We start from the raw sequence: 19,244 nt of genomic DNA on the forward strand, positions 1-19,244 counted from the left end.
AGTTCATTGTTTTAAATTTTCAAAAGGTATTCATTTTAAGCGCATATGAAAAGTGTTTGGAAAGGGCAAAGTCAACTGGTATCCATCAAAATCAGATCGTGGGACAATTTATATCTTTAACTGCACAGAAACGGTAAGTGTTTCATAAAATAGATCATCTGAGAATTCAACTGTTGAATGACCCAAGATTGTAGTTATGTCTTTCTCAAAGCTAGAAAGATGGTTGCCCATGACATAGGGTGGGCATAAAGGAGAACGGGAAGGTTCTCTTTCTCTTCAAGATTTCAAAAATTTCAGTAGTGAACCAGGAAGTTCAGTTAATGGTAATGGCCAGTATTTTGCTTTAAATAAAATGAAACACGGTAAAATATAACCAAAAAAAAAAAAATAGCAAATAGAGTGCATCACATGTAGTACATCGTGAAACTTTTATTTCAGTTGTGTATTTGGATATATGTACCAAATCACAATGTAGTATGTGTTTCTTATTGTGGGTTGGAGTCAAAAAAAAGTTCAGTATTACCTGGTCTAGAAATGGAAATAGGGAAGAAATGGTCCTAACCTTTTCTTTATATTCTCCTTCAGGCTGTATCTTAAGATATTTTCCTTTATTCAGGTGTTTTATGAATGTTGCTTTTTATCTGATTTCACCTGCATAAAATGTTGGGAGAGAAATATGAGAAACAAGAATTTTTTTTTTTAATATGTGCACCCCCCTGGGGATGATTCTGCCAAATAAAATATAATTCCAAGGACACCTTCTAACATTCCAACTTTTTGCATTATTCAAAAAGTTAAAACCTCATGAAAATGTTGATATTACCAACCAGCATTCATGTTTTTGGTTTTCAGTTAATCATGCCACTAAGCCTTAAAACTCCTGACACATACAAACACCTCATCATTACAATTTTAAAACAGCTTTAAAAGAACGCAAATGAGTCAGACTTTTTTTTTTCTTTATCTGCTTGAGGCAATGAAAGAATTTGCTGTGTCTCAATGCGACATTTGAAATTTCCCTCATTTAAATTGTCCCAACTTCAAAGCATTTAAAATACAAATCCATCTTCTTTTGGCAGTCTCAATGTCAAAAAGTTATCAAGGGAACAAAGCCCACCTTCAGCTTAACAAAATGATACTTTTTATGAAAGGCATTTCCATTATCTACAGCTAAACTAAATTCTATAAACAATCATCACAATACTGAATTCAAATTACCCTATTTATTTTTTTTTAAATGTCAGAAAATAAGGAATGTTAAAAACTCCAAAGAGACATAAAATCAGAAGAATCAACTCGTACTTAATAATGCAGCCCACAGCACTGCCATATGAAACCACAGAAGCAGTTGGAAAAATAGAAGAGAAATTGACAATTCTGGCTTCTGTTCTCTCTTCCATGGAATGAAAGTATCATTGCACTTATGTTACTCATTTTGGATCTTGGTTTCCTGCTTAGAAAAAGTAACTGAAAATTCACATCATGTCTACTTGCAATCTGGATAAAGCAATCCCCTGAATAAAAACAAATAATTTAATTCTAGATTAAATTTAATCATTGACTTAAATTTAGTAAATAATTTTATTTTCCTGAACCAGGCTGTTGGATTCACAATCTGATGGTTGTGTGATTGTTGGACAAATAATTTCAATTCTCTCAGCCTCTCCTTTCTTATCTATAAAATGGGATAATACCTCTGCTTCACAACATTGCCATGACAATTCAATAAATTAGTAGACATAAACCATGTAACAATGTCTGAAAGACAGGGAATGCTCAGTAATTACTTGATATTATTACTTGCTTAAATTTTCCATCTTTACATCCTGACTCCCCATTGAAATTGTGAGGATAAAAGGAATTAACACATTTGAACATCAGATAGAAGGTGTCCTGTAAACCCTGGAATCCATGAGGGCATGGATCACACTTTTGCTACATTTATAAATACTCTTATAGACAGACAATAAAATAATATTAATGATAATAACATTTATCATCATAATCATAATAAATAAAATCTAATAATATTAAATAACTCGTAATTCTAAAAATTAAACTCGTTTGTGGATGTTCTGATTTGTAGGAACTTTGAGGGCAAATATACCCCATAAAAGTTTCCCCTGTATTGCTTTCTTTCTATGCCTTTTGAATTTTACTTTAAAACCACAAACACAATGACACAAAGGCTTTCCTAAGAACAACCACTTGTTTCCCTGACAGACTGGACACAAGTGAAACATACAATAGCTGGCTGCTTGCTATGTTGAGAAGAGGGAGCTCTTCAACCTTCACCATGTCGACCAAACCCTCAACCAGACACACTTGTCTCTTTTGTCCACCTCATCCTATTCTGTTCTTCCTCCTTGGCAGAAACTATGAAGTTCCTGTGGAAAACAGGCAACATAGAATGTCCAGGTACTGTAATCACAAACAGTCAAAAGAATCCCAAGAAGAATGTGGTCTAGTGAAAAGAACACACTGTAGGTGACAGGAATCTTACCAGTTTTGAGCCTGAGTAAGGACCTTGTCTAGAATGTTTAAAGAGTTCCTCCAAATCTGAAAATTTGTGAAATGCTTATAGATGAAATACTTATAGATCCATGATTGCATAAAATTTACAACACCTTTAAATGTTTTTGTTCCCATTTAATACATCAGAAACCCCATAAGATGGACTTTCTTTACTGCAGAGGCACATAAATATAAACAGAGGTTCTGGAAGGCTGAATAACCTCATGAATGGTGGGTAGCATGTTGGAGCTCAGATGCATTTCTCCCAAAATCAGAGCCCGTGCTTTCCTCATCTATCACACTACTTCATATATGATCATTCACTGAATGTTAAATGTATTATATTTCTCCACTGATAACCAGTACACTTTTGCTGATGGCATTTCTCTTTAGTAATTAGGAGAGCTAAGTAAACTTTATGAATTTAACAAATGTTAACTGAGTGACAATATCGCAGGCATTGCATAATATGTCAGGGTACAAAAGTAAATATGATGAATCTGCTATCCAGCCTTCTGGAATTTCTGGTCAAGGAAGCAACACAAAATTTATAAGACATATAAATAGGGGTCCAATTATTGTTTCTTTGTCCATTTTTTTGTAAGCTATCAGTGTCACTGTGTACCAAATATTGTTACTGGATGCTTCTTTTTATTATTTCATTTAAGCTCTATTTGTGATTTAAGTATTTGTTTCCTTATTCTACATAACTAGTATAAGCTTGTGACAATGTATTCCCCTTCCAGCAATGGATAAAATGGCTGCTTTCATTATATCTCTCCAAAACTGGGCAGTGTCCTTTAAAAAAATGCTAATTTGATAGACTAAAGAATTGTATCTCATTTTTATTTCTAATGAGGCTGGGAATTTGTTGGTATATCAGGAAAGATGTGTTAAGCATCTACCAATCAAGTACTACATGTGGTATGGTAGCTAGAAAGACAAAATATTGCTTTAAAAAGATTAGGGAGATTAAAAGAAAAAAAAAAGGTTTGTGCGTATCAGAGCTGAAAAGAAACAGACACATTTTCTTCAAGGTCTAGTACTACCCACTTGGTCATAGGGGCATGGCTGATCAATCTCAACCAAGAGGGTAAAGGACAATTCTGAATCATTGGTTATTGTTGTTATTTTTGCAAAGATTGACTTAATAAAGTTACCTATGATTTTACTATCTTTACATGGGTTTTCTGCTCAGTTTTTACTATTCCTATATGGGTTTTTGATCTACTATACTAAGATTATCTAAAATTTAATTAGGCCCCAACTGAAAGGCAAAGAATGGCTTTCGCAGTGTTAATCCTGACTATCTGTAGATTTAATGGCTATAATTCATCTGAATAAGGAATTGCTAATTTTAATATAATGTCTGTTTGTTTGTGTGTCTAAGTAAGCTCCACACTGTGTGGAGCCAGCACACAGCTTGAACTTACAACTCTGAGATCAAGACTTGACTGACATTGAGTCCATTGCTTAACTGACTTGAGTCACCCAGGTGCCCCAGATATCAAGTTTTTTTTTTTTTTAATGTACTTTCAGAATATGTCTTTTGTGTTTGCTAATAGAGGTTAACTGTCTTGTATTTGTAATGCTGCTTAAAACCCATTAGTTACTCTTAAAAAATAAGATTAGAACCAGTATCTTGTTTCTGGGTGTCGTAGCTTTCATTTCATCTTCTTTCAGCCAAATCATACTGACTTCCTAACCTCTCACTGGACAGCCAATGAAATTGTCCTAGGCTAGAATTATCACAGTATGAAAATCAGATATAATGATAAAGGCACCTAACATTGATTGCATCCTTATGACATATTCATTTTTTCACAGAGCTCCCTCTTTGGTTTGGAAAAATGCCTATTTTATTCTCTCCCATTCATTTTGCTTATTTCTTTTTAAAATGTACAAGCTGTCAGAGTTGAAGCTACATCCATTTGTAGATGAGATCAAGCTACATCCAAGTTACATCTGTGAAGTGATTTTTCTGTGTGAGTTGTTTTTTAAAACTTTATTTATTTATTTATTTATTTATTTATTTATTTATTTATTTAAAAGAGAGAGGGAGAGAGAGTGAGCATGCCTGAGTTCAGGGAGGGGCAGAGGAAGGAAGAGAGAGAATCCCAATCAGGCACCCGGCTGAGCGCAAAACCTGAGGTGGGGCTTGATCCCAGGATGCTGAGATCCTGACCTGAGCCAAAATCAAATCGGCTGCATACCTGACTGAGCCACCTAGGCACCTGAGAGATGCTTTTTGTAATTAATCACGAGCTTATGTCACAGTGGCTTAAACCATTGAATGTTGATTGTTCACTTTTAGGAAGTCTCAAGGTTGGGGATTGCTGGGTTAGTACACATTCACTCCTGTCCTTCTCATCATAACGAGACAGCTACATCCAATCAAGACATATTTTTTATTAAAGAAAAAACAAACAAACAAAATAACTGTCCCAAAGGTTTCCCAGAGGAATGTCCTTCTGTGTCATTGGCTAGAAATTTGTTATATATTCACTCCTATAGCAGAGACCAATCTTACCTTCAGTGAGATTTTTAAAAAACCTTTCTATTGCTGAATAAAATTAGGTTTGTGGCAATAAAGAAGTTAGGAAATAACTTTCGTATAAAAATCCTAAAGCATCTAAGAAAAAATATATTAAAAGCACAGTGATTGATCAAATCTTATCAGTTCTTAAATCACTTTAAAAACAGAAGAGGAAAACATAAACTCATTATAATTCAGTTTGGTTCAGAGCCAAAAATTATAAAATTTTACTATGTAAGCCTATAGCAAATAACACACATTAGGTACACATCCTATGCACAAATATGTACAAGGTACAAATCCAAAGAAGACTTTCTTATTGAACCATATTTTATATAAATTTCAATTTAATTTTATTAACATAATATAGAATTATGTCTTGATCCCATTGTGCAGCAAAGAATTCAAAATTTATTGACCTTGTTCAGCCTCAGTAATAAAAAAAAAATCTATGCAGTCAATTTAACACAAACATCATAACATTTCTCTAACAAAAGAGAAGTTTTTATATCTGGAATCGTCAGAAAGATATTTTGAACTTAGACCAGTAAGATTTAACTTTGTTGAAGGTATAAAAAAAGTCAACCTTTAGAAAATTGGACATAAGGTACCTATAAACATGTCATGCACTGAAAAAAATACAAGCAAGGTGGCATCTTTTGAAAATTTATAATCACCTGGTATGTTTAGCAACATCTTCTGGATAGAAATATTATAATAATTTAGAACAAAAGAGAAAAAATAGACTGAAAACTCTGATTTTTTTTGGTTTCCTTTTTTAAGGAAACATTCAAAAAATGTCAACATTTAAAATCAGTAAGTCAAAGAATATTTTACTCATGTAGGGTAATTTCCTTAAATTTAATTCAAGTGACTATGATATATGAAATCTGAGAGAACTGCTATAATGTAGAATTATACTCAGCTGCTTGTATAGGTAATATGATTAAATAGGCAACTCTACTCTTTGTATTACTGAACATTTTGTTTAAGTAAATTCACCTTAAGTTGATCGCCTCCTATTCTTTTATATTCTGGATAATTGAATTCATGAGGTTGCCAGTAACTACAGAGGATCTTTCCAATATTTCATACATAGTTACACATAAAAGATAAGATTATATTTAAAAGGAATGGGTGTGGTATAGGTTTCTAGAAACATCAATTTCAATGAACTTTAAAATAATCAATATGACAGAGATAAGACATAGTATTAATTTTCTCAAGAAAATAAATTGCACAAGCCAGAGTCAATGACTGTATATTTGGTTGGTGTACCAAAAGCAAAATAAGTATTCTAATAAAAAAAGTGGAAATTACAGTTGAAGAAAAGTGTGATTAATCAATTAAAATTGTTGGGAAAAGATTTTTCACCTCAGCAAGTGTAAAGCAAGCATTAAGAACAGTGTTCTGATAAATATTACTTGCTGAAAGGGAAAAGCTAAGTCTGTTGTGTAAGTGGGAACTGTATCAAGTCATCCTCCCAAGAATAGTTTCTTAGAATTTTCTAGCATCTGAGCTAATGCTTGGAACTTGCTTTCTTTACTGCCTTTTCATTCATTCTCTTCCTATGGCTGCAGCCTAACATTGCCCCACTACCCACCCCATCTCTACCTTTCATTGTGACCCAGGGTGAGTGGCTTTTCTGCTTTTCCTCATGAGGGTACTGGCTTGACAGGTTAGCCCCAGCCTGACAACCCTAAATCCCTGGTCTTTTGAATTGTCAAGGAAGACCTGGATCATCTGAAGATTCTGCTCTCAGGGTACAAAATTCCACCAGTGGTTACTCACTGTAATTTTATACTTTTCTACAATGATGAGGTTAAAAAAAAAAAAAAGGAGGGGGAGGGAAGACCTGTATCATGATGAAAGTGAATTGAAAGAAAGGTTCTTATTCTTTCAATAGCATTAATTTCAAAATTGGTTTGCAATTTAGACTGTATTCAGACCCCAGTTGGTTCAATAGGCTTTGTATGGAAGCAGGAGACTATGTCCATAGTAATGTGTTACCCAAGGATTGTGGATTATAGCAAAAAAATTAATAAGGCAAAGAGGCTTTTGAGGCACCTAGCTGTCCTATACAATTATCACTCCCTCCTTGAGAAAAATGATCCAGATTTCTAACATTAAATAATAGCCAGGCAAACTTTTGGAGTATAACCTATTTAGGGGTGCAAGAATGCTTATTTATATAAATTGTTAATTGAAGCAGTTTCAATGAACAAAGCGATATCTCTTCCCATAATACCAACTAATAGATTCCAAGCCCCCATTCCTATTTGATAGAGAGAATATGTGTCTTTGCATAGATTCACCTTCCCTTATTATTTCCGAGGATTCCCAAGAAGTGTTTCTCTAGTACCACAAACTGAAACTGTTTTCCTTTTGCCATGTCTTCATACAATGTCATTTCAGGGTTCTTTTTTTCCCCCTCTAGTCTTTCAATTGCTTCTCCAAATGCTGCCACTTTGGAGACAAGCAAGTGATTCTACACCATTCCTGCACAGTGCAGTTCACACCAGTTTGTAGGATTTCATACAACCTTGCCGAAGTTTGATTATAACCGTAAGAACTATGGTGCTGGAAGGGACACCTTAAAAATGGGTATCAGATAACGTAGACTTAGCATGTAGCCATCGTCACTTCTAGGACCTTCTATTTGGTTGAATCATTTTGCTGAGGGTCAGCTTCTGTCTTCATACTTGAAGTCAAATTCCTGCCGCCTCTCTTTGTGTATGTGTTGGGGGTGGGGGGTGGGGAGAAGATGAATAGACATTAATCTCCTTCAGCTCTAAGTGAGCCCTTAATGACATCGCAACAACTCCATCTAATCGTCTTCATTTAGACTTCATCACTGTTAAAGATTGTAGCTCCAACTGGCATGAGTCACTGTTGCTCTCAAGGTGACCTGACCAGAATACAGGGAGAGTGGTTCCCAAGCACCGTTCCAATGTCCAATCTAAAATTCAGAATCTACTTATAAATACCATATTTGCCATTTCATCAGCTTGAATAATTTAAAAACCCAGATTCCACTTGGAGCAATAGAAGAAACTCTTGGTAAATTTAAAACAGCAGTTTATCTCCACTGCATAAGCATTACTGCTTCTATATACTGGAGCATTGAGTAAGTGCAAATTACTGTCTCTTATGGAATATCTTTTAGTATTTCAAATAAAATGCACCTTTTAAGAATGACTGATAACTCATAATTCAGTATTTAATGCATAAAACTTTGAACAACTGTATTTGAGTGTAGCTTTTTCCACATCCACAGCCCAACCATTTTATTTTATAGTGCCATTTAGCAATTGCAGCATAATTCCCGAGTAGTTCATATTTGAATTTGAAAATTTGAAATGTTTTTGAATTATTTATACTATAATACAAAGTTGAAGAAGGAGAAATCAAAAAAGAACTTTGAACAGAAGATTTTTTTTAACTTCAGAACTAGTCTATTGTCTGCTTATTAGCATGTTAAAAAAAATTCCAATAAAATAATTAAAGAAACAGACTTAACTTCGGGTCTCAATTTTCTGCTTTGGTTTATAGATCCTTATTTCCCAATCTTATATTTTCCTAATACTGCTCCATAAATATATCCTATTTATCATGCTACAAAGTGTTATAGAACATTAAGTTGGAAGAAAGGATACTTAAAAGCCATTTAATCAAACCCATATCTGATGTATACCTTTTAAAAATTCTGACAAATTGTTGTCATATTTATAGCAAATTTAGTTTGCTACTTCTCGAGGCAGAGGAGTTTTATTACATATTTCATACAATGCATTCATTAAATGTCTACATATTATAAATTCTGGATGAGATACGTAGTCCACAGGAGTAACCAGTCTTCAAATAGTTCCCAGCTAGGAGGAGCTGCAGCAAATAAACTGACAATTACAACCTAATGGGATCATACTAAATAAAAGGGAAAACCTGAAACACTAACATATCAAAGGAGGCGAAAGCAGAACAGTTCTAAATTGGTTTACTAATACCGTTAATACCTTTATAATACCTGTAATACCTCTATCACAATCACTCGGATTGTCTTCCAGGTTCTCTGAGTAATTCCACGGTGCACTTGCAAGAACTCAAAACACTTCACCATGTGTAGAACCCTACAATTATATTACGGTTGTGAATCGATTCTGCAAATATTACTGAACTCTCACTGTGTCAAAGACTCCGTGAACACAATGATGAATAATAGAGATGGAATATTTATTCTCTAGGAGTTTAGAGTCAAATGAGGGATACTGGCAAGTAAATGAACAATTAGAATACAGTGCAATGCTATGAGGGGACAACAGCACCTGGTTCCCTGGGAACAGTCAGAAAAGCCTTTCTAAAAGAAGTCCTCTTTTAAGCTCTGATCTAAAGAGTAAAGAATTAGCTACTCTAGAGAAGAGAACAAAAGGAAAGAATATACCAGCAGAGTGAAGAACATTCACAAAGGCCCAGAAGCACAAAAGAGCATGCGTGGTCTTTTCAAGGAACTTAAAAGCGTTCAATTTAAGCTGGATCACCAAGTAATCCATGTTTTGGGGTAGACAGTGAAGAGGTTGGTCAAGTAATCAGAGGTCTGAGTTGCCAGAGTCTATGGGCTATTTTAAGACATAGGGACTTTTGGACTGAGAGTAATAGAGGAATACCAAACAGTTTTAACCCAGAATGATATGATCAGATTTCATTTTAGACAAAATATACCAGCTACCTGTGGAGGATAGGTTTAGAAGCAGATAAGGATATGTTAGAGCTTACTACCCCCACTGACGTGCCTGTATCAGATCCAATTTAAACAATGCCCCAAATTTGCTCAGCACCAATGAACTCTGAGGCCCTTGGTGGCTCAAGTAGTTTAGTGGCTTTATGGCTTCCAGTGATTTAATGGAAAGGGCTATTTCACTACCCCTTATGTCTTAGCATAATCTGCTATCTTGGCCTTACCCTGAGAGGCTTGTTCTCATATACCACCATCCTAGCAGCTCACAAGAGCTGGCTCTTGTTCTTTCTTTACTTCTATATTCATATATAGTCTGGAAACATGAGATCTGACTTCTCTAGAAGGTGCAAGGAGACACTGAGTGGAATTGAGTTGAAGGCATTTCTGGGATATTTTATTGGTCAGTTGTCTTCATGGATCTGGTGTGAAGGAGAAAAGGCTGGACTATATATAAATGTACATTTGGGGCACTTGTAATTGAAACATCAGAGTGAGGGAGATGCTCTTAGAATATACAGTGTGGGAGAAGACAAAACCTTGGGGAAAGCTAACAGTTAAAACTTGGAAAATGAAGTAGTTTTGTACAGGATATTAAGAAGACATGTTCTGAGGATACAAAAGGAAATCCATCAGAAGTCCTTGTTTTAAAACCTAAGGGAGTAGAATACTCTAAGAAGATGAGATATGCTAATAAAAGACTGGATGAGATAAAGTCTGAGAGGTGGCCTTTTGGTTTAGGAATAAATTTGGGCAAGATCTTTTGGAGAATTTAGCAAGAGACATCTTGTTGGGAGTGGTTAGAGGCAGAAATAGATGGTGGTGTGTTGATAGACCTTTTTCAAGAAGATTTTGAAACACAAAGACAAGTCTGACAATAGATGAAGTGAGTGAAGGAAGGCTTTCTACTTGTTTGTTATTCCGTGTTTGTTTTAAATTAGAGAGGCTCAAGCATTTAAAAATGCTCATGAAAAGGTATAAGCTTATGAGCAAGTAAAATAAAAAATGGTTGAGTTTACAGGAAATGGAAGAGAGAACTACTGACCTGGGCCAGAATTGTTTGTTTTAAGCCCATAATATATTCTAGAGAGATATTTCCCATGAAACTATGGATTTAGGCTTCCCTTAAAAGTTTGTAAGATTTTTTTTTCTTAAAGATTTTATTTATTTATGCATGAGACACACACACACACACACACACACACACACAGAGAGAGAGAGAGAGAGAGAGAGGCAGAGACACAGGCAGAGGGAGAAGCAGGCTCCATGCAGGGAGCCTAATGTGGGACTCAATCCCGAGACTCCAGGATTACTCCCTGGGCCAAAGGCAGGTGCTAAACTGCTGAGCCACCCAGGGATTCCCCAAAAGTTTGTAAGATTTGACAAGTAGGACCCACTGTGTAAGAAGTGGCTATGATGGCCAAACAGACTCCACTATCTTTCTCAAAGGCTTCTGGAAGTGTTTGAATTTGTGCAGGCTGAACTATAGGATAACAATTGAATAATTATAGAATAAGTCTGAAAGAACCAAAAGATGTGGAATCAGAAAAGCTGAAGAATTTAAACAATAGTGAAGAGAGAAAAAAAGAAAGGGGACACAGCCAAGTTTCTACCTATTTTTGGTAAAAAGTGGGGAGAATTCTTGACTAACAGCATAGCTCTGGAGTGAATGGCAGGTAAAATCTTCTCTGAGAATAGAGGAACTTAGTGAGAATCCTGGTTTAACTCTTAGTATGTAGGAGCGGCATTAGAGGAAAATGTGTTTGTAATATTCTGAAGAATTAATATATTTTAAATGTTTTGTGATTAGAAAAGGCTTTGAATAAGCTATTACCATTACTCACAAAAATAATTAAATAAAATGCATTTATGAAGCACTTATGGTATTCTGGGCACCATTCTAAGCTCTATAAGTGAATCAACCCATTCAATCTTCACAATAAGCCTATGGAAGTGGGTATTACTCTCCCAATTTTCCTTCATTAAAAAGTGATTGTGTCAATTATATAAAATGCCAGATTTTATACTGCAAAATGGAAATTTCTCAAGTTGATGAGATTCAGGATCATTATCTCCTTTAAATTTTTCTACCTAAGTAGGATTTATAAGCTAAATCTCTTTATCCTCATTCCATTATTAATTTTAATAAATATTGAAATATTATAAAGAACTTTACTACCACTAAATATTGCTAAAGGCATCAACCATGAACTAAATAGTTAAGTATTTCATTTTATACAATGTAAGTTTAAATTAATTCATGAGCCCCTAGAATGCATAACCAAAGCTCTTCTCTGGTGATTTTTTCACCTGCCCTAGGTATTTTAAATGTTATCCCACTGGGAAATTGGTATTTGTACTAGATGAACTTCTTTGCCTAGACTTCTGGAATTGTATAAGCAATATCAAATTAACACAAAAAATAACCACATAAGTCATTGGTAATAAATGCTAAAAATAACATATAACCGTCTATATAACTATATATGTATATAACTATATATTTTATACTTCTAACTACAAATGATAAAACATGCAAAAGTTCCATGTTCACATTTTTAAAAGAAACACCGATATACGTTTTCTTTCTCAAGAAGTTTAATATTGTTGGTTTTCTCATACTGATTACTATTTGTGGATAGAAAGACAGATATTTATTATGCACCTGATGTTGAATTATTTACATCAGCAAGCATGCCATGGCAAATAAAGATCAGAGTATAAAAGAAGAATGAAGTTATCCTATACAAATGGCTTCATGGAGTAATGGCTTATTGAATGATACTGTGATATTACTAAACTCCTATTAATTGAATATTTATATTTAATACTTCCTGTTTTTTGTTATCATTCCCTGTTACAGAAAAGTGCCCTGTAAGATTGTGAACTACAGGGAACTGTCATTTGAAATCTAGGGGTGCCTGCGTGATGCAGTCGGACTCTTAGTTTCAGCTCAGGTCATGATCTCCTGGTCGTGGGATGGAGCCCTGTGTCAGGCTCTATGCTCAGCACAGGGTCTGCTTGAGATTCTCTCTCCCTCTCCCTCTGTTCCTCCTGCTCATGCCTTCTCTCTCAAATTAATAAATAGTTTTTAAAAATAAAATAAAATACATGGTCAGCCTTTCCTGGGGGGAAGACTGATGAAGTACTGCTATATGGTATGACCTTTGCATTGCAATTAATTTCATATGTGTAATCTGGGATTCTTGTTTGTCAGATTAAGAGGTACATCTCCATTTGGAAAATAACTGTGAATGTAAGAGGAGTTGATTAAAATTGGTGATGCAGTAAGAAAGGGCACTTATGCTTTGAGGCTTAACATACGCATAGCTTTCTCCATGATGCTCGGGGAGTCCATTTTCTTCTCCATGTGAGCACGAAGCTCCCCTTGATGTCTCTGGGAGCTGCACTTCCGTGACCAGAAGAAAATAGGCTGGCTAAAGTTAATTATCGGGCTGATTTGGGTCTCATTTTAATGCCCTGTTTATTGGCAATGGAAGCCTGGTCTGCAGCTCACTTCATTCCTCACCTGATTTTTCAGGGAACAGAAGGCGAGTGTTACGTTTAAAAAGGTATGAACTGTGAACAGATACACCTAGGGCATGTAAAAGGAATTGGGCACTTTTATTCAGCAGCAGGGACTTTAGCTAGATTTCCTAGTAACACAGCTGTATTCATTCTGAACTTGTGTGCCATTTTTCTAGGATTTTGTCCAAAGGCTAAATAGCACAAATTATTACACATTAAATAAATAAGACATTTACACCAACATATGACTATGTCATCCATGGGGTAAACCCGCCTCTAAGTGGAAGGGGGATAGTTATTGTGGAACAAATTAATAAATCATTTTATTGCTCTTATTTATTTATTTTGTAATTTTTTTATTTAAATTCAATTAGCCAACATATAGTACATTATTACTTTCAGATATAGAGATCAGCAATTCATCAGTTGCATATATTGCTGTTATTAAAAAAAAAGGAAGAAGAAGAAAAGGCAATTTATCAGTCAGTCCCAGAACCAAAGAGTGCTTGAATCTTTCAAAAGGAGGGAATATTGCATAGTGGTTAAGCCCCAGGGCTCTACAATCAGACATGCAGAATGACACCCCTGCTTGCTTGCTTGCTTGGTCTACGATCTAGACTCGATTCATTTAAACTCTCTGTATCTCAGTTACGTCATCTATAGACTGTGAGACAAACAGCACACATCTTTCAAAAAAAGTACATGAGAAAATTAAATGTTAACACATGTAAATCCTTAGAATTGTGCTGAGCACAGAGTAAGTCCTCTACAAACGCCTTTGTAATCAAGGACAAATTCATCAGACAAAGCCTCCTGGAAGGATGTTTACATGCTTCAGAAAAACAAAGGACAGCAAATAAGTTTCCCACATATTTGAGTTTTAGTCTGACAATTGTGCAGATAGATTTCCCAGGAAATTATACTCTGTCTTGTGATGTGTGTCAGGCCTCTCTTGACAGTTACTCTGAAGATCTCTGAGCCCTGATTCAAGCCCCCACTGCTGTGCAGGACAATTCCAACCAAAGGTAAATAAGACCCTGATTTAAAAAAAAAGACTACATCGGTTGTCATATTATGAAACAACTAAAGGCTTTCTGACCCATAAGCACCAGGCAGTAAGGATTTTAAGTCTCCTGTAACCTCTGTCATATCCAAGGACGGTGGACCTTTAGTTAGATCCCAAACACAATTTTATTAGGGATGCTTTAACCAAAGGTAGGGGGAATGAGAACGCTTGACTATATGTCTTCTTTTACAAGGATTACAGTCCTCCTGGCTATCACAGCCAAGGAAATCATTTCCTCCTTTTGAAACTCTAGGCTTTCCTAAGGGAAACTCCCCTCCCCGTAATGCAGGGAAGAGAATTAGATAGAGACAGGAAGCTCGGTGACATGAGTGGTCTGGGGACCAGCAGAGTTGCCATTACCATAATATCTTCTAAAGGGTGAAACTTGCAAGCAAGATTACTTAGGTGATGTACAATTGAACATTTAAAAAATATTATTATAAGTGAAGTAAAAAATATATTTATATAGAATCTTATGTAGTTATATTGTGATGTCACAATTTATACAAAGTATTACTTAAAACGTGCTCCACTTTGAAAAAAAATGTGTTTATTTAAAAATATTGTTTCTAATGGTCATTTGTTATCAGATTTTGAAGAAAATCACAAAGATAGAATATGGTCTGCTGAAATTTAAAAGCCCATTTTACTTATTTTACTGATAAATGGTGTGCTTTTGTTCATTTGTTTTGCTTTGGCTCCCAATAACTTCAGAGACAAATATATGGCCAATTCCTGGAAGGTATGCAGAATTGGTAACATGAATTTATGAATACAAACACACACACACACATAGTAGACAGACACATACATTCTCTTTGACTCAATTTCCTGTATTTTTTTGGGGGGGTAATTTTTTTATTATTTTTATTTTCCTCTGATGTATGGGGGGGTTGGGGGGAGGAAAAGCAATCTAAAACTTGTTTTTGGTAGAAATATGATATGGTTTAAAAATGATAGCTGCGACCATCTTAGTTTTGTCCATAAGGCTGATGGCCACAGATAGTATCTCCTTAGTGGGGGTGGACAGCACTGTGGGGAGGATGTACAGAGAATGCCCTAGAGGGTAAGGGAGGCTTGTATTAGAACCTCAAGTCATGAAGCATCAGGGAGGACAAATAACCTATAAAAACAGTGATCACATTCACCAGCCATTGGAGTGTGCAGACTTCAAGGAGTACAGAAGGGAAAATAGATTCCATGAAGAAAAATTGTTGGGTAAAATGGAAATTACTTGCTCTATATGTAGTTTCTTCCATACCATCAAATTCCTAGAAATATAATAATTTTTTACTTGAAACTTACTGAAACAAAGTCTAGAGTCCCCCGTAAGAAAAAATAGACAAATTCAATGAGTAGATAGAAAGATATAGGAAAAATGTGGAGAATGGAGTGTTTCAGTTTTTTGCCAATAATGCATTTTGTTATAATTTCCTAATCACATAACCCCAAAGTCTCCTAGTTTAAATTTCTTATGGACCTTGTTATCCTTGTGAAAACTGGGATGTTGATCAAGTAAGATCAGTTTCTCCCTATCATATGTATAAAACCTGTAGAAATGGAAAGGCTGAGAGATGGGGTGGTAGTTCATTCATTCGTTTGTTCACTCATCAATTATAAACTGAGCATATGCATGGTTCCTGGAACTATTCTCAGAGTGGTGGATACATCAATGAACAAGAGTTCAAAATATTTGCCTCTGTGGAGTTTATCTTCTAGTGAGGGGAGACAGACAACGAACAATAAGCATTGAAAATAAGTAAATTGTAGCTTAAAGAATGAAGGTGCCCAGTGCCATGGATGCAGGAAAGCAGAGCAGGTTGTAAGTAGGATTGAGAATGCTGAGGGAGGTATTTCAATTTTAAAATGGGAATGGTCAGATATGTTAAGCCACAAAACAGGTCTCAATAAATTTTAGAAGTTTGAAATTATAAAATGATCTTTTCTTTTTTTAAAAAGATATTGAGAAAGATAAAGAGAGCAGGCAAGAACTGAGGAGAGGGGTAGAGGGTGAGGGAGAAGCAGACTCTCCACTGAGCAGGGAGCCCAATGTGGGGCTCTATCCCAGGATCCTGGGATCATGACCTGAGCCAAAGGCAGATGCTTAACTGGCACCCAGATGCCCTAAAACAATCTTTTCTGACTACACTGGAATGAAGCTGAAAATCAATAATAGAAAAACATCTGGAAAACTCATAAATATGTGGGCATTAAACAATACACTCTTAAACAACCTATGCTTCAAAGAAGAAATCACCAGGATAACTAGAAAATACTTATGTTTGAATAAAAATGAAAATACCACATACCAAACTGATGTGATGAAGTAAAGTCAGTGCTGAAAGGGAAACTTACAGTTGTAAACAAGCATGTCTAAAAAGAATAAAGATCTGAGAAGGTATGGCCAGTGAGGTAAGAGGAAATCAAGAGGTTGTAGTATCTAGGAAACTGGGAGAAGAAAATGTTTCCAGAAGGTGGGAGTGTTCCATTATGTGTCTATCGGTAAGAGGTTGGTGCCCTGTTGCTGAGACTGAACTGTTATATTGATATTGAAATATTTTGGGGAATGTATGGATTTAATGGTGAATGAATATATGGGACCTTAAATCTTTTCATGAGATTTTTCTTCAACAAAGCAAAAACACTTCATCCAAAAAATAATATGGACCACAAATACTTATGTGAATAGTTCCTTAAAAGAATAAACATGTAGTGAAATATAAAAACACTGTAATTTAACTAAGAATCACCTAATAATGTATCACAGTACACCTTAATTGTATTAGAGTTCAAGGTGAAGGTTTTTTTTTTATTATAATCGAGTATCATTATTCAGGATGATGTCAATGATGCCATAACTAATGATGAATTTGAAAGTAAAATAAACTCTAGTTAGAAGAGAAGAGCCACAAAGATAATGTACAGCATGGTGACTAAAGTTAAAAATACTGTATTGCATAATTAAAAGTTGCTAAGAGAGAAAATCATAAAAGTTCCTGTCTCAAGAAAAACATTAGAATTATGGACAATGCGGAATGTTAACTAAATTTTTTATGGTGATCATTTTGCAATATATACAAATAGCGAATCATGTTGTAAACCTGAAACTAATGTAATATTATATGTCAGTTATACTTCAATAAAAAATTTTTAAGAACAACAAAAATCCAGAAAAGACAGTTTGGTTTTTTTTTTCAGAGTTTGAATTTAAGTGCTACTGTGATGTTATCTGAAAAATCACTGTGGTTGGACATATTTGCAAATATATGAGTTCTATAATAACTGGCACTGAATAAGTCCAATAATAATTGTGTTGTATATATGCTAAAACGAATACAATGATAGGACTTTAAAAAGAAAATCTAAGGATAAAAAATGCAAGACTAGTTCAAAAGAGATTTTTACTATAAACCTTCAAGAAAACTGTCATACATTAGGATAACAAAAACATGGACAGAACTCACTTCCATGTGTGGGACACTAAGACTTTCATGACATAACAAAATAAAATGCATTGATAGAAGTTGAAAATATAGTCCTTACTTCATGTTTTAAAACAGACAATGGTAGCATCACCACAACAAAAAATTGATATTTTTGGATACTCAATTTATACTTTCATTCACCTTTATCATGATTATTATCATGATAGTCATGTTTTAACAGTATTTATCTCACAAAGATATTTCAAAACTAAGAGGATAAATTTACATTTTCTCAACAGTGCAGAGCCTGGTTGATATTTACTAAAATTTAGAGCAGTAGTTGTGAACAGGAAGGAAGAGTACATAGAGAATTCATTTTGTGATCTGTGCCTTTAAGAACATAGGGGGAATCTAAAAGCAATCTCTCCCAAAAGAACCAATGAAGGAGCTTCCTTCAGGGAGAGAAAATCAGCTCTGTTTAAAACAAAGCAGAACAATGAAGCATTTTTAAACTGGCAACACCACTCCTCCTTCTCATAGTTTGGTTTGCCCTCTTGCAAAGCAACACCCTGGCATCCACATTAGAATTGAAACCGACAAGGCATCCCTTTCATCCCTGGCTGCCAAAACTCCTCACTAATAATAATTAGCCATCCCTGGCTTCCAGCCAAGAGAGTTTAATAAATACTAGAAGGGCTTTGGGGCCTCAGCTGCATTTCTAGTGTTTAGCTAAGGAATGATAGGGGGGAGGAAACACGGCTTTGTGCTGAATGAGATCTGCTGAATAGCATCAGTGCAGCAAAAGGACCACTCAGTTGTCTATTAATGAATGGCCATTGTTTAAATATATATTTTATGTTGGAGTCCATGTAAATGCTCATTCAAATAGGTCATATTCAGCTTTATAAAGTTTGTTTCTATGCCTGTCCTAAAAATGTTAATATATAGCATCATAACATTTGATAATCACTGTAAAAGTCATTATCTTTATACCTTTCACATAGGTGTGCTTTTTTAGGAAATGTAAATGGCTTGAATTTCCACATAAATAATGATTCAAATATTCAGTGTTTACACAATTTAATAATGTGGGTAATACTGAAGGAAGAGTCCTTATGAATGTACTATTTTAAGTACTGGATAAATTCTTCATTTTGGTTTGTGAGATCATCAACCTGAAAATTTCACAGAGCATATAACTGAAAGCCTCAAAAAGAATAGATACTGTAAAAAAGAAAAAAAAAGGAAGAAAGGAAGGAAGGAAGGAAGAAAACAGATACTGTTATAGTGTTTTTATTCAAAGAAATATGGTATGGAATGGATTGGATGGGGAGCTTCTTCCCCATACTTCTAGTTAGTACTCTTTTTTGTTTTCTTAAATTTTTTTTATTTGAGTATAGTTCTACTCCATATGGGAAGGAAAAATATAAGAGAAATTGTTTTAAT

General features: G+C 34.9%; 1 protein-coding gene across 4 annotated transcripts in view; it reads right to left on the bottom strand.

The window, feature by feature from the left end:
- Nucleotides 1–19,244, bottom strand: part of PCDH9 (protocadherin 9) — a 959,413-nt gene that overhangs the window by 54,128 nt on the left and 886,041 nt on the right. The gene's annotated exons all lie outside the window — the stretch shown is intronic.

This window comes from Vulpes vulpes, chromosome 6 (genome assembly GCF_048418805.1).
Source record: "Vulpes vulpes isolate BD-2025 chromosome 6, VulVul3, whole genome shotgun sequence".
Lineage (NCBI taxonomy): Eukaryota > Metazoa > Chordata > Mammalia > Carnivora > Canidae > Vulpes > Vulpes vulpes.